The sequence below is a fragment of the Procambarus clarkii genome, chromosome 26, assembly GCF_040958095.1.
Source record: "Procambarus clarkii isolate CNS0578487 chromosome 26, FALCON_Pclarkii_2.0, whole genome shotgun sequence".
Lineage (NCBI taxonomy): Eukaryota > Metazoa > Arthropoda > Malacostraca > Decapoda > Cambaridae > Procambarus > Procambarus clarkii.
In genome coordinates this window covers 37,713,116-37,726,234 of record NC_091175.1, presented here as the reverse complement: position 1 = coordinate 37,726,234, position 13,119 = coordinate 37,713,116, and the positions used below count along the sequence as shown (strand labels likewise).

Below are 13,119 nucleotides of genomic sequence, written 5' to 3'. Positions count from 1 at the left end.
AGGGTGGGCTGGCGACGTTTACCTAATGAAGGAAATAGTGTATAATTTATATACACTCTCTCTCCCACACTCATGGAGAAGGGGAAAACCCTTCTTAATATTTTTTTTATTTGATATAAGTGAATAAATAAATATATAAAATACGGTCATACCTCCAGCACAGGTTCTCCTGTGTTCACCACTAGACTGTACACATACAGTTTCTCCGCAGAAGAAACATGTGTAACACCTATGAACGAAGAGATGTGATGACCCCCATCCACAAATTCTACAAATATCACCAACTCGAGACATAACGATCACGCTTACCTAAAATAAATAAATAAATAAATAAATATATATATATATATATATATATATATATATATATATATATATATATATATATATATATATATATATATATATCCCCCCAGCACTCAAATCACTCCACTTCTCATTCCTGCCCCTACTTATCTATATAAATATATATATATATATATATATATATATATATATATATATAATATATTTATATTTATATATATATATATATATATATATATATATATATATATATATATATATATATATATATATAACCCTTATATGAAATAGATACTAATTTACTTACATCTCGGGCTAGACGGGGAGGAGAGTGGATGGTTTGGTCACAATTCAATAATACATGATGTGGGGGAGGTGTAGCGTCCTTTTATTGACTCGGAAACGTGGGGGGCAACGTTGCCACATACAACACCTCTCAGTCCTTTTGTAAGAGAAGGGTTAGGCCTGCTGTAGAAAACTTTTTTTTTTTCTCTCTCTCTCTCGTCTGGAGGTCATCACTAGGGGACTTCTACTTCAAAAAAACATCAGGAGGACTGGCTATGTCCTGAGGGGGACACATCCCTTGATGGGTGAATACACTCACACTCACACACACACACACACACTCTCACACACACACTCTCACACACTCTCACACACACACACACACACACACACACACACACACACACACACACACACACACACTCAATATATATATATATATATATATATATATATATATATGAATATATAAGCGACCACTCCATAGGTAATTGAACCATTTATGGGGAAAATATGGAGGAGTGTGCGTCTGTCACAGACGAGCAACTTAATATTTTCCACCACCCAGCAAGAATATTTGTAGCTGGATTCAGTAATTCTGGGAAAACGACCCTAGTGGGGAATTTATGTGTTAAATACCACGGAAAATTCTCAAAAATTTTAGTGTCATCTGCAAATAATACAGAACAACCTCTTTCAAACATTCCCTCTCTGCGAAACAAGGTTACTGTCTCCCAGGATCTGATTAACCCACTAGAGTATAAAGATCCTTTTTCAAATGAGTCAGTTTTGTATATAATTGATGACTTATACCTGGAAGCCATACAGAGTCCAATTATAGCCAATATCTTCACAAGAGGGAGACACGGTAATATTTCTGTAATTCTAATTAGTCAAAATTTGTTTCCCCAGGGGAAATACGCCAGGACAATAACTCTGAATTGTAGTCATTATATATTAATGAAGCAGAGAGACATAAGCCAACTTGAAATTTTAAGTGGACAGTTATATGGGCGAAAAACAACTAGTAGTTTCGTTGAAATATACCGTCGGGCAATATCCCAGAACAAGTATGGTTACTTATTGGTCGATCTGACGGTTCCTGAGGCATTACAACTACGAACGAGCATCACCAACGAAGACCACTGTGAAATTGTGTATCAAATGTAATCATCAACGACAACAAAAAAAAAAAAATGTCTCTAACGACACAGAAACGAACAATTCTCACCAGTATCTATAATGACATTTCTAACCCAGGTGGTTTCACAGGGTCAATTCAAAAATTGTATAAGGCTGCCAGACTTAAAGACCCCAACATTAGTGTTGCAGATGTGAAGGAATTTCTCCATGGGGAGCGATCTTACACATTACATAGAGGAAATTTAGTTAGGTTCCCCCGACGGAAAATATTAGCCCCTAAACCTCGTACCATAATTGCCTGTGACCTAGGGGACTTTTGTAGTTTACAAAAATACAATAATGGTGTTAAATATATTTTAATTTGTGTCGATGTTTATTCCCGCCTAATGCAGACTCAAACTTTAAAAACAAAAAATTCGAGTGAAGTGTTAGTCGCTCTGAAGAAGATATTAGAGGAAACGCCTCAGTTTCTCGGTGTAAGGCGGATATTCACTGACCGAGGTAGAGAATTTTACAACAAGTCAGTTCAAAATTATTTTAATAAGAAAAATATTAAATTATATAGTGTATTTTCGGAAATGAAATCTAGCATAGTGGAGCGAGCCATCAGAACTTTAAAACATAAACTGTATCATTATATGACTCAAGCTAATTCATTAAAATACACCCACATCCTCCCTAAAGTTGTGGACGTGTACAACCACACTTTCCACAGGATGCTAAAAAATACTCCTCATGCCATTCATAAGTTGCAAAATATTGAAGATATACGAAGACAGTTTAAGGTCATGTATTTAAACAATGACTCCTCCATAACTGCCATCAGTCCACGGCTGCACCTTGGACAGCATGTGCGATTGGCAAAGCGCAGGAATATATTTCACAAAGGCTTTTGGCACCAAAATACAGAAGAAATATTTGTAGTGTCACATATTGACAGAACACATCCAATCCCGACATATAAAATCAAAGATTTAAACAACGAGACGATCAGTGGCATGTTTTATGAGCAGGAATTGATTGCAACATCCCTTCCAGACTATTTTCCTGTAACGGTATTACAGTCTAGGAAAACATCGAAAGGACACAGAGAATATTTCGTCAAGTGGAGAGGGTACCCAGATTCTGCCAATAGCTGGATTAAAGCTCAAGACATCGTCAAATTTAACAAAAAATGACAGTTCAAGAGGACTCTCTCGTAGAGAAACATCATCAGTTGTTATTTTTATTAAACAATTTATCACCCAAGAAGCGGAATAAACTAATCAAGGCTTTAAAACGGCAGGAAATTGAATCAATTTGTGAAATTTTTGCCAATTTTCTGAAACGAAACATCCCAGTTCAACCTCAGATAATTAATGGCTTACAGAGATATCAGAACGACATACGATCTGTAGCGCGTAAGAAAACTCCCTTATACAAAAAGAAGCTCATACTGACCTCCAGACGTGGTGGGGCGATATTAGCAGCTCTGCTACCTTTGGCTGTATCGTTAATTTCCTCCCTAATAAGGTAATTGCGTAAATAAGTAACGAGAGAATAAAATGGTGAAAGAATATTGCCTGGTACCACGATTCATAGCTGAAAAATATTTATTTAATAAAAACAAGAACTCACCATCACCTCCTAATGCTGTGGGTCTGCCCTCCCCCGGTGGTGATGGTAGTGAAAGTATGTCCTTCTCTTTAAAAAACGAATCCACCCCAAGTAATAATATTGGGGGAGCCCGTAACCTACCCACCTGCGACTCTGGTAGGGGTGATGGGGGGGGTGGGGGAAGAGGACACTCCTTCCTCCCACCTGACAACAACGGGCTGTGGGCGGTGTTGCCGTAGTAGCACCTCCAGACGGGCGGGGCTGGTCACACACCCTTTAAATGACATTGGGGCCCCCGGCGACCGTCGCCCGCCGCCACCCTTAAAAAGAAAAAAAAAAACGCGGGCTGCCCGGCGCGACCATCGCCTTTTAAAAAAAAAAATAAATAAAAAAAGGGGACATTCCATCCTCCCGCCCGAAGTGCAAGTAATTGTTGCTGGCCACACTCCACATAAAGCCACCATCACACCCCAAAATCCAAGTCTGGACAACTTAATAAATGTGAATTTTAAAATTGAGGAAATTCCTCATGTCAAAGCATTATTGAACATGTTTGGACAAAACAGCCAACAGGTGATGTGGGATAGTCGCGGAAATTTATTAAAGCCTGTACAAAATTTAAATATTTTAGATATAATTAAAACTCTAGCCTTCACAAAGGGGCAATTTAGGGCAAGTGACAAGGAAGATGTAAGGGTTTTACTGAGGGTGGCTGGCATAGACCCAACCCTCATACGTAATTATCGCGCTAGATCTCAGTTAAAAGGGGGGAGGGGTATCCATAGGAGACCCCATTGGGAGCCGTATTGAAGACCTATATGAAGACCATCTTAAAGACCACCATATTCAGTTGCATATCCACCATGGAGCAAGCTTCTAGACCCACTCCTCCCCCAGCTACACCCCCAGAAGACAAATCTCCCTTATTAAAGAAGTTGGTTGCTACTCAGCGGTACTACAAGTATGTCGAACACAAATGTAGATTGATATATGCATTGTGGGATTGTTATGACCGTCTTGTGTTGAGTGCCCCTCCAGAACGGTTTTTTAAGTCATTTGGAGAGACGGTGAAACGTTATGAAGAATATTCATCCCAGGAAATCCAGACGGAGATATGGCAAATGGAAAAATTAACCTTCCAACATCGAGACCAGATTACAGCCTTCGAGACTGGACGGAGTGTGTATGGACTTTTAAGGTAGGGAAGGCAGCCTCTACGCCACACCCCATACATCCCTCCCCCCTCCAGGTGGGGGACACAGGTGTATTTAAAGGCCTCCACCGTCACCCTCGGTCACCATAGTTGACGACGACTCTACCCCGTTCCTCTCAACCGCCCCTCCGCCATGGCTTTATCGTCCATTAAGTCAATAGACAGCGACATCACCGACACCCACGCCTTTGGGGTTGGTGATGTCATCGTGTATGACCTCCCGGCTGCTGTTGTGCGTCCCTATGGACTGGCAAGTGTAATTTGGAAATGTTACAACTATGCCCGTGTGGAACGTGAAGGACTGACTCGTGTCAACAGGGCCACAATACGTTACCGGTCTACCCCGGGTGACATCGAGGTGAAGATAGCTCCCCTACCCTCCGACGGTCAAGACATTGTCGAAGAGCCAGTCTTGTTCTTCCGCCCCACCATCGTGGCGCTAATTTCCGCTTTCGGTGCAGGAGCACCCTTCGAGTCCAACCCTATAGCTCAGGAGCAAGTGCAGTCTTCCTCCGACATCCACTACATCACCAATGTCACCCTGGATACTGCCAAGAATAGACTGTTTTGGCTGAAAACAGCCCTAACAAAGGTTGGCAATCTCATGGTAAGAACTCCAACCATGTTTCGGCTGGTGGTGCCCCATGGGCTGGGGGCCTCCCGTGATGGCATGGACAACTGGCACAAGGACGTCGGGCCCATGCTCATTTCGCTCAACGCTGAGCTGGCCAAGCATAACAAGGAGCTGGTAATCCTCAAACGTCCCTCTACCGTCACCCCATCGATGGTACCCCTCCCGAATGATGATCCCAGGGGAGAGGGTGATAGTAAAACTATCACCCTAGATGCAGTGGTGGGGGAGGGTGCCACCACCCCAGGAAGCTCTTCTCGTTCTACACCACCAGCACCACCAGCCACCCCCAGGAAGAAGAGACACCTACAAGAGTACTCATCCACCTCCAGCGCTGCTCCACCCCCACCCACAACATCTGGCACGGCCAAACGACGGATCGAAACCACTATTGACTTCGACCCCCTCTCAAATCATCGTATTGACACCATCCTCGATGGAGAGTCACAGGAAATATTCCTGTTATCCTCATCACCGAAAAAACAACGAAAGCTGTAACCATCAACGCTCAAAGAAGACGTGCCAGCACCACCACAGTCAGTAACAGCAGCAGCAGCAGCAGCAGCAGCAACAGCAGTACCTCCATCTACAACAGCTTCGGTGGTGGTAGCAGTAGCAGGTCCACCGACGATGGTGACAGTGTTGTCAGCGGTAGTGGTAGCGGCAACGGTACCACCAACTACAGCAGTTCCGGCGGTGACAGCGGCAGCAACAGTACCATCATCGCCGGCAGCGGTAACGGTAGCGCCAGCAGTACCACCAACTACAACGGTTCCAGCGGTGGTAGCAGCAGCAGCAGCAGCAGCAGTGCCGTCAGCGGTGGCAGCGGCGTCAGTGGTACCAACAGCTCCCCCAGCAGCAGCGGCAGCGGCAGCAGCGGACGACAGCAGTACCAACAGCTGCTGCTCTTTATATGTAATTTGTTATGGGGGAACAAAATGTAGTCCCCCCCTGTTGTAGTTCTTTTAAAAGTAATATTTCCTTAGTAGATTAATAAAATAAAATATAAGTAATGATGTTTTATTCCCACCCCAGTCAGTACATAACTTAACAATGGACGAGGAACACTACATATACCTCACTAGCCTCGACCAAGAAGATATATACAACAACACAAGTTCAGCATTTACAAACACCATCCCCACTCTACATTTAAACCCTTCCATTAAACATGAAGTGGCCTTAGTCAACATACTCCTACCCAGACGAATTAACGCTATCATCAAGGATGAGGGGGAGTCTGGTATAGACGTCTATGCTACTTTTAAGCGAGGAACTCTTTCTAAAAGCCCAGAACATCTCATCTACACCTACACCCCCAAAACCAACATATTATCCAGAAACATCACATTCATCACGAGTGAGCTTAGCCGACAAATAATCACCGACATGAAGCTTAGCTTCCGAGGTGATTTCAAAATATACTTCTCAGAAAGAGAACCAATCCTCACCTATGATCAATCCTTAGAGCGCGTGTTACTTTCCTCTACACTTAACAATGAAGGCACTGGTTCCTTATATTCTCTTAGTCTTCAATTTAAACACAGAATAGCTAATGTACTTGGTTTTGACAGCAGTCGCAAATACACCATTTATCAGGCAAAATCAGATGACATTACAGCAGCCTCAAAGATCGTGGCCTCATTCCCCCCAGACAATGACGGAGGTTGTGACTATTTACTCATTTATAGTGACGTCATCGAGCCGGATCGTTACGGGGGACAAATTGTAAATATCTTAGATGCAATCAATTATCATGACTCTTATTCTAGAGGGGCTCATCCCCTAGTGTACAAGACATTAAATACTAACACGTTGGAGAAGGTGAGCATTAAGATAACAGATCAGTTTGGGCGAAAGGTTAGTTTTGAAGATGGGAGGTCGGTTACGGTAGTCTTACACCTCCGCCCTAAGGTATAACAATATAATCTATATAAATATAAATATATATATATATATATATATATATATATATATAGAAGTGTTTACCCACATCATCGGTTATTATAAGCAGAGGAGTCGGGATGCGAGTACCTTTCCACACACCCTCCCAGAAGGAGTATGGGGAGATCTTCTCCCCCCTCTCTGGGAGATACGGGGTGAGGGGGGGAGCGATGAATGACATACGCACATTCCAAGCGCCTTATCTCAGATCTGGTGGTGGTTTTTTTGGGACCTTAGCCGGCTTGGCTCGACGAGCCATACCATTTTTCATGAAAACTGTAACGCCGACTGCTATCGATTTTGGGAAAAATGTTCTTGGTGATTTAACCAGTGGTAGACGGGATGTAAAGAGCGCTCTGAGAACTCACGGTATTGATGCTCTTAAGACTGTGGGGAAGAAATTGGTAGCAGGCGGGAAAATTAAAAGACTCTCTAGGAGAAGAAAAAATAAAAATAATAAATGTAAACGAGCCCTTGGGTATAAAAATGATGTATTTTCACTACAGTAAGCAGTCATACTTCACCTTTCGGAGGAGATCATGGCGGAGGCTAGTGGAGCTGGGTTGAAAATCCCTGTAGAATATTATACTTCCAGTATTATTGACCAATTTCCTAGAAGTAACAGAATACGTAATGTGGAGAGTTCAATTGCCTCCACACAGCAAATAGACATTCTACCTGTTAACCTCCCTATTAATCAACGTTTGCGGGATAATTACTTAGAATTCCGCATCCCCGGAACCCAGGGCGCCTTCTTAGATCTAGCTAATATTGTTATAGATTTTAAGGTATCTTTAACGAAAGATGACGATACCACAAAATTGGAAGAGGATGACCATGTGGAATTTGTTAATGGGTTGTCAAATACCATGTTTAAAGGTGTTCAGGTGTTTTTAGGAGAGCAGGTAGTTGAAACAAATTCTAATTTTAATTATTGGTCGTTTATTAAATTAATTACCTCCATGCCTCCATCAAAAATGTCTTCCTTGGGGAGGATTGGAGCCTTTCGTAGGGACTGGAGTGATGATGGTGTAATCCCTAACGAATTTACTAATACATTTTTTACTGGGGCAACCGCCAAGGATAAAAAATTTATGACCGATTTAAAAGGTAAAGGATTGTCAATGTGTTTTCCCCTACTATTGGACGTAACAACCCTAGACCAATACATATTAGATAATATAGATGTGCGCCTAAGATTGGAGCTCTCCCCACATGCTTGGGTGCTAAATACAAGTGTGGACGATGGCTCTAAGTATCGGCTGCATATGGATTATGCTAAGTTGTGGGTAACACGAGTGTTCCCATACCCAAGTGCTTACCTAGCCTTAAACAGCTCACTGTTAGCATCCCCCGACCCCATAAGCTATACTTTCAATAAAACCATTTCTAAAACATATGTCCTAGCAGGGAATCAAACTAGTCTCTTAATTGATCAGCCTTGGGCGCAAGTAATTCCTCACAGGATATTCATGGTAATTGTGCCAATGAATTATTTCGCTGGCCTTCACCAAGGTAATGGATTATATTTTGAAAATGCAAAACTGAAAAATATCGCCATGTATTTGAACAATAATGCAATTTACCGAATTGGTGGTGATTTCGACAATCATTATGCCCGCCTTTATTACGAAACTTTGAAGACATTAGGCTTAGAGCGTGATTCACTTCTAGCCTATGACACTTTTAATAAGGGAAGATCGATATTCGCCTTTGACTTAACCACCATTCAAACAAAGGATTCCCTCCCTGTGGAGAAATCTGGCAACTTGCGTATGGAGCTTGAGTTTGGCGGTGGTGTTACATATAACAGGCTGGTTTTACTGTTTGGGGAAACGACCGGGGTACTATCCATCGACGGACAGAGAACTGTTCTGTGTGACGTGCGAGCTTAAAAACATAATGAATTGTAATGATATAAATATTAATTTAAAAAATAATCTAGGGGATCGAGCACTCTACCTAGGTTGTTATAATGCTGATGAAATAGAACATTTAAATATCTCATCAAGAAAACCTATTGTTCTCATAACTAATATTTTACCATCACATAGCAGATTAACTATGGGACATTGGGTAGCTATTTATGTTGATAAAGTTAAACATCGAATGTTTTTTTTCGATAGTTATGCAATGTCGGCGGTTACTTATGGACATTATTTTCAAGGATTTATTAAAACTAACACAATAACAAAGGTGTTTGGAATGTGCTACAGACTCCAGAGTGATTTTACCCTTGCTTGTGGACTGTATTGCGTAATGTTCGTCCATAGGGTGAGTCACCTGGGGTTGCCTTCAACAGTACATTACTTACATAATGTATTTTCAAGCGTTAGTTTAAAATTAAATGATAAACGAGCCCTCGCTTATGCGAGACGATATTTTCCTATGAAACATCACTGTGTTAGGACATTTTGTAGAGGAGTAAGGGTTGGTTCTTATAGGTGGTGTAGAGAATATTTTTGTTAGCTAGGCAACCCACCTAACAGGGGGATTACCCCACATATAAAACACCTCTCACCCCACAACCTCCCTAGAAGACCCCCATCCCCCTTATCCTACAAATGGAAGGCGTCTCCCCAGAAACACACGCAGGGAAGATTGAAGTCCTTGAAGGGCCTGGTTAGTATTACCCTCACTTTCTGGTAAAGATTTATTTTTTTTCCCACAATAGAAAGTTTGCTCAACCTCTATTTTACCTCTTCTTTTTTTTCAGTGCAATTCTTAGGACCTGTCCACATTTGTAGAGTAGTAATTCTACGAGGAAGGTCTGCCCCAAACAAGATGCTGTTACGTACCCTAATTGATGATGCCTGCTGTAGAGGACACAAGGTCGCTCCTGCAGGGGGAGAGGTATGTACTAACTGTTCTTAGAGGAAATAGAATATTTTTCAAATAAAAGATATAGTCCTATAAATTATTTTCCCCATCTCTTTCCAGAACACTTCAGATGAGAGTCAGAAGGAAAGTCGTCCAAAAGGCAACCAGCCAACTCACCCCACTCCCCCAAGAGAGGGGGGAGGGGGTCAAGACCTCCCCCCACTCACCACGGATGGGGAGACGTCAGAATTCTACTCAGATGAGGAAGGGGAGGTGGAGGGGGGGGGATAGGGGTCATAATTAACTTCTTATACATCATTTGTGATTTTTACCTAATAAAACATTAATAAATTCTTTGATTTTTTTTTAACCCCTGGAGGAGATTTATAATTTAATACCCCTATATAAGACCCACTCGACCTCCGCTGGGTGTGGAACTCTGTTACGGTAAAGTCAAGGCCATTAGGTGCGAGGAAGGGTACGGGCGACCACCCTCACCGGGAGGAACCTGTTTTACACCTACCCCATGGAGGAATGTGGGGGCGTAACTGGCACTCACCCACGAGTGTTTATTATACAAATAAATTCATTTTTACTTAAATATATTGTCATACTTTACTGTATAAATGAACATGATCATAGTGGCACATAATAGATACCTATCTTCACTGTTTTTTCGACTGCTACCACTCACACCTTGGGTGACCTAATATGGAGTGGCACTATGTGGCTCCCCGCTTCTGATTTCTTATCTGATCTCCATACATAGGTGGCACACAGAGGCGCATTCTAATCTACTCACGTCTGCTCACCACCACGTCCACGACGAGACTCCCTATAGAATTAAACTGGCTGACACCAAGATAACGTCTGACTATCTCATCAATGTAGATATATTAATAGGGGCTGACCATTATTATCAGTTCATTACTGGAACTACAAGACAGCAGGGAATGAACTTGTTGAATTCAGCAGGAGGCTACTTACAGGAGGAGTCTTGAGCCTGAAGAAGCCTATGCCAGCTGACAACCAACATTAATTCCAGATTGAGTCTGGTACAATTAGTATTAGCAGAGTTAGTTTCTATGGATCTCAGTAGATAAATCAGTGACCAGCTGCCTAAACTGGTTCACGTCACAGCGACAGATGTTACTGACCCCCTCCGTATAGAGCCAGAACTATTCTCTACAGTAATAACTGACCATATTCAGTCCTCATAGCATCACATCGTATCTCATCGCATTTATCATACCTTAGGGAAGTGTTCCAGAGAACATTGCATTTATACCATGTAGTCTGGACTAGGATTTAGTAATCCATTTAATATGATACACCTGCAGGATTGTATCAGTTTTGTTTGGGCTGCTTCTACTTATGGTTTCTGCCCACAAGCATCTTAGAGACAGTTTGATGAAGCATCTTACCACAAGCAAAATTGAACTTTGCAATAGCCTGTAAGTGAACATTTACCAAAAGACTATCTGGAGTGAAACAAGTTGTTTCTCATAATAGAATAAACTCATCTCATCCTTAAAGTTATCATGTGCTTAATTATATCTCCAGAGAGTTATAGTACTGTAATTTAATGTGCATAAACCGTGCAGGTTTACTACTCATTCAGAATCTTTAGGTTGCTATATGTGTTTAGTTATACCTCTAGAGGGTTATAGCACTGTAGCTAACGTATATAATTCGTATTTACCCTCTACATAGGTAGATTAAGGAAACATTATTTAGGGTAAGCTGAGTGCAAGTTTAATCTGTGCTCACTAAAGCATAACACTGACTGCATTCATAGAGACTGATACCCATATACTCAGTTCTCTACTTTATATAGAATTTAGCTAGGTCAGGAACTTAGTTATTATTATTGCATAGCCTAAAATACTTGTTCAGCAAGAACTTCACCTTTGGCTAAATTAAATTTTGCATAAACGTATAGAATTCCTCGTTGATGTTGAGGTGATTTATGAGTCTTCAGTGATTAGTTAGTGTCTAGTAACTCATCTAGTTATAAGTCACTGCGACCCTAGACATTGATCTCACAGTAGGTTCAGTATCTCCTAGATCTCAGAGACATATAATACTACATTAATCATTACATAGATGTACCCGTGACAACAGAGTATACTTGTCACACAGATCCGGGACATTCGTTATGTAAATACTAACTTACTAACATATAAGAATGTAACTTCAGGGAAAGGGAACAGGTACGTTAGAACTTAACAATGAACAATGACCCGTAATTTTCCGCCCCGGAGTTATGTTGGAAATTTCAGACAATTATTCTCATCCCTTATACAATACGATGTATTTCCTGTATTAGGCTTCATACTCATTTACTAATCCTTAGTACAATGGGATGTAATTCCTGTATTAAGTGTCATAATTAACTAATACTACTAATCCGTAGTTTAGAAATATAGAATTCTTTGCATTAGGATATGGAGCGTCATATAATTTTCCTTAGAATCGTGGAAATGTTTCGTCAGTCAGCTAGCCACAGGAACATTTATATTAACATATCGAGTAGAATCTAGCCTTATTTTGTCTTTCATTAAAAATAAGCATTTATTAATAGATTTCCTGTTCGTTAATAAATTTATAATTGTTTACTTTAATTAATTTATGCACCCACGATTTGCTGTGTCAGTGAATATAATGATAAATTGTATCTCAACTCCTGATCTTTTCTTGTTCATTTAATATCGTCTAAATTAATTGACTACATCACGAGAAAAGAGGTGTCGCCACATAATACCTTTATTGTGACGTAAATATTCGTCACAACGCATTTCCTTCCATATAATTTATGCTCGGAACCCCTACTGGAAGCTATGCGCATGCGCGACTTTCGAGCAGGAAGGAGAAGACGCCATACTGGCGAGAGAGACACACGAGACAAGTGCCATTGCGTAGGTGTTCTGAAGTCTGCTTATCAAGATCAGTTTTAATTTAGGAGCACCCGGCCATCTAAAGACTCCAAACTGACCCTACAACTTCAATTTTATGGAAACCATGTTCGGCAGGGAAGATTAGTATCTTTAATTGTTTTTAGAGGCCTTTAAAATAGAATTAGGTTACCTCCCGGTTCGTTACAATGTTTGGCAACACCAAATCCTACGTAAGTGTACCACTGTTCTCGAGATCCATTTAAAATTTACTATTAAATGAATGA

The 13,119-nt window shown here is 41.0% G+C and overlaps 1 long non-coding RNA gene across 1 annotated transcript; it reads left to right on the top strand.

The window, feature by feature from the left end:
- The first annotated feature begins 9,655 nt into the window (after positions 1 to 9,655).
- LOC138368780 (uncharacterized) lies at positions 9,656 to 10,229 on the top strand. The gene is made up of 3 exons (XR_011229684.1): positions 9,656 to 9,740; positions 9,835 to 9,971; positions 10,059 to 10,229. It is a non-coding gene; the product is annotated as an uncharacterized lncRNA (long non-coding RNA).
- Positions 10,230 to 13,119: the final 2,890 nt, after the last annotated feature.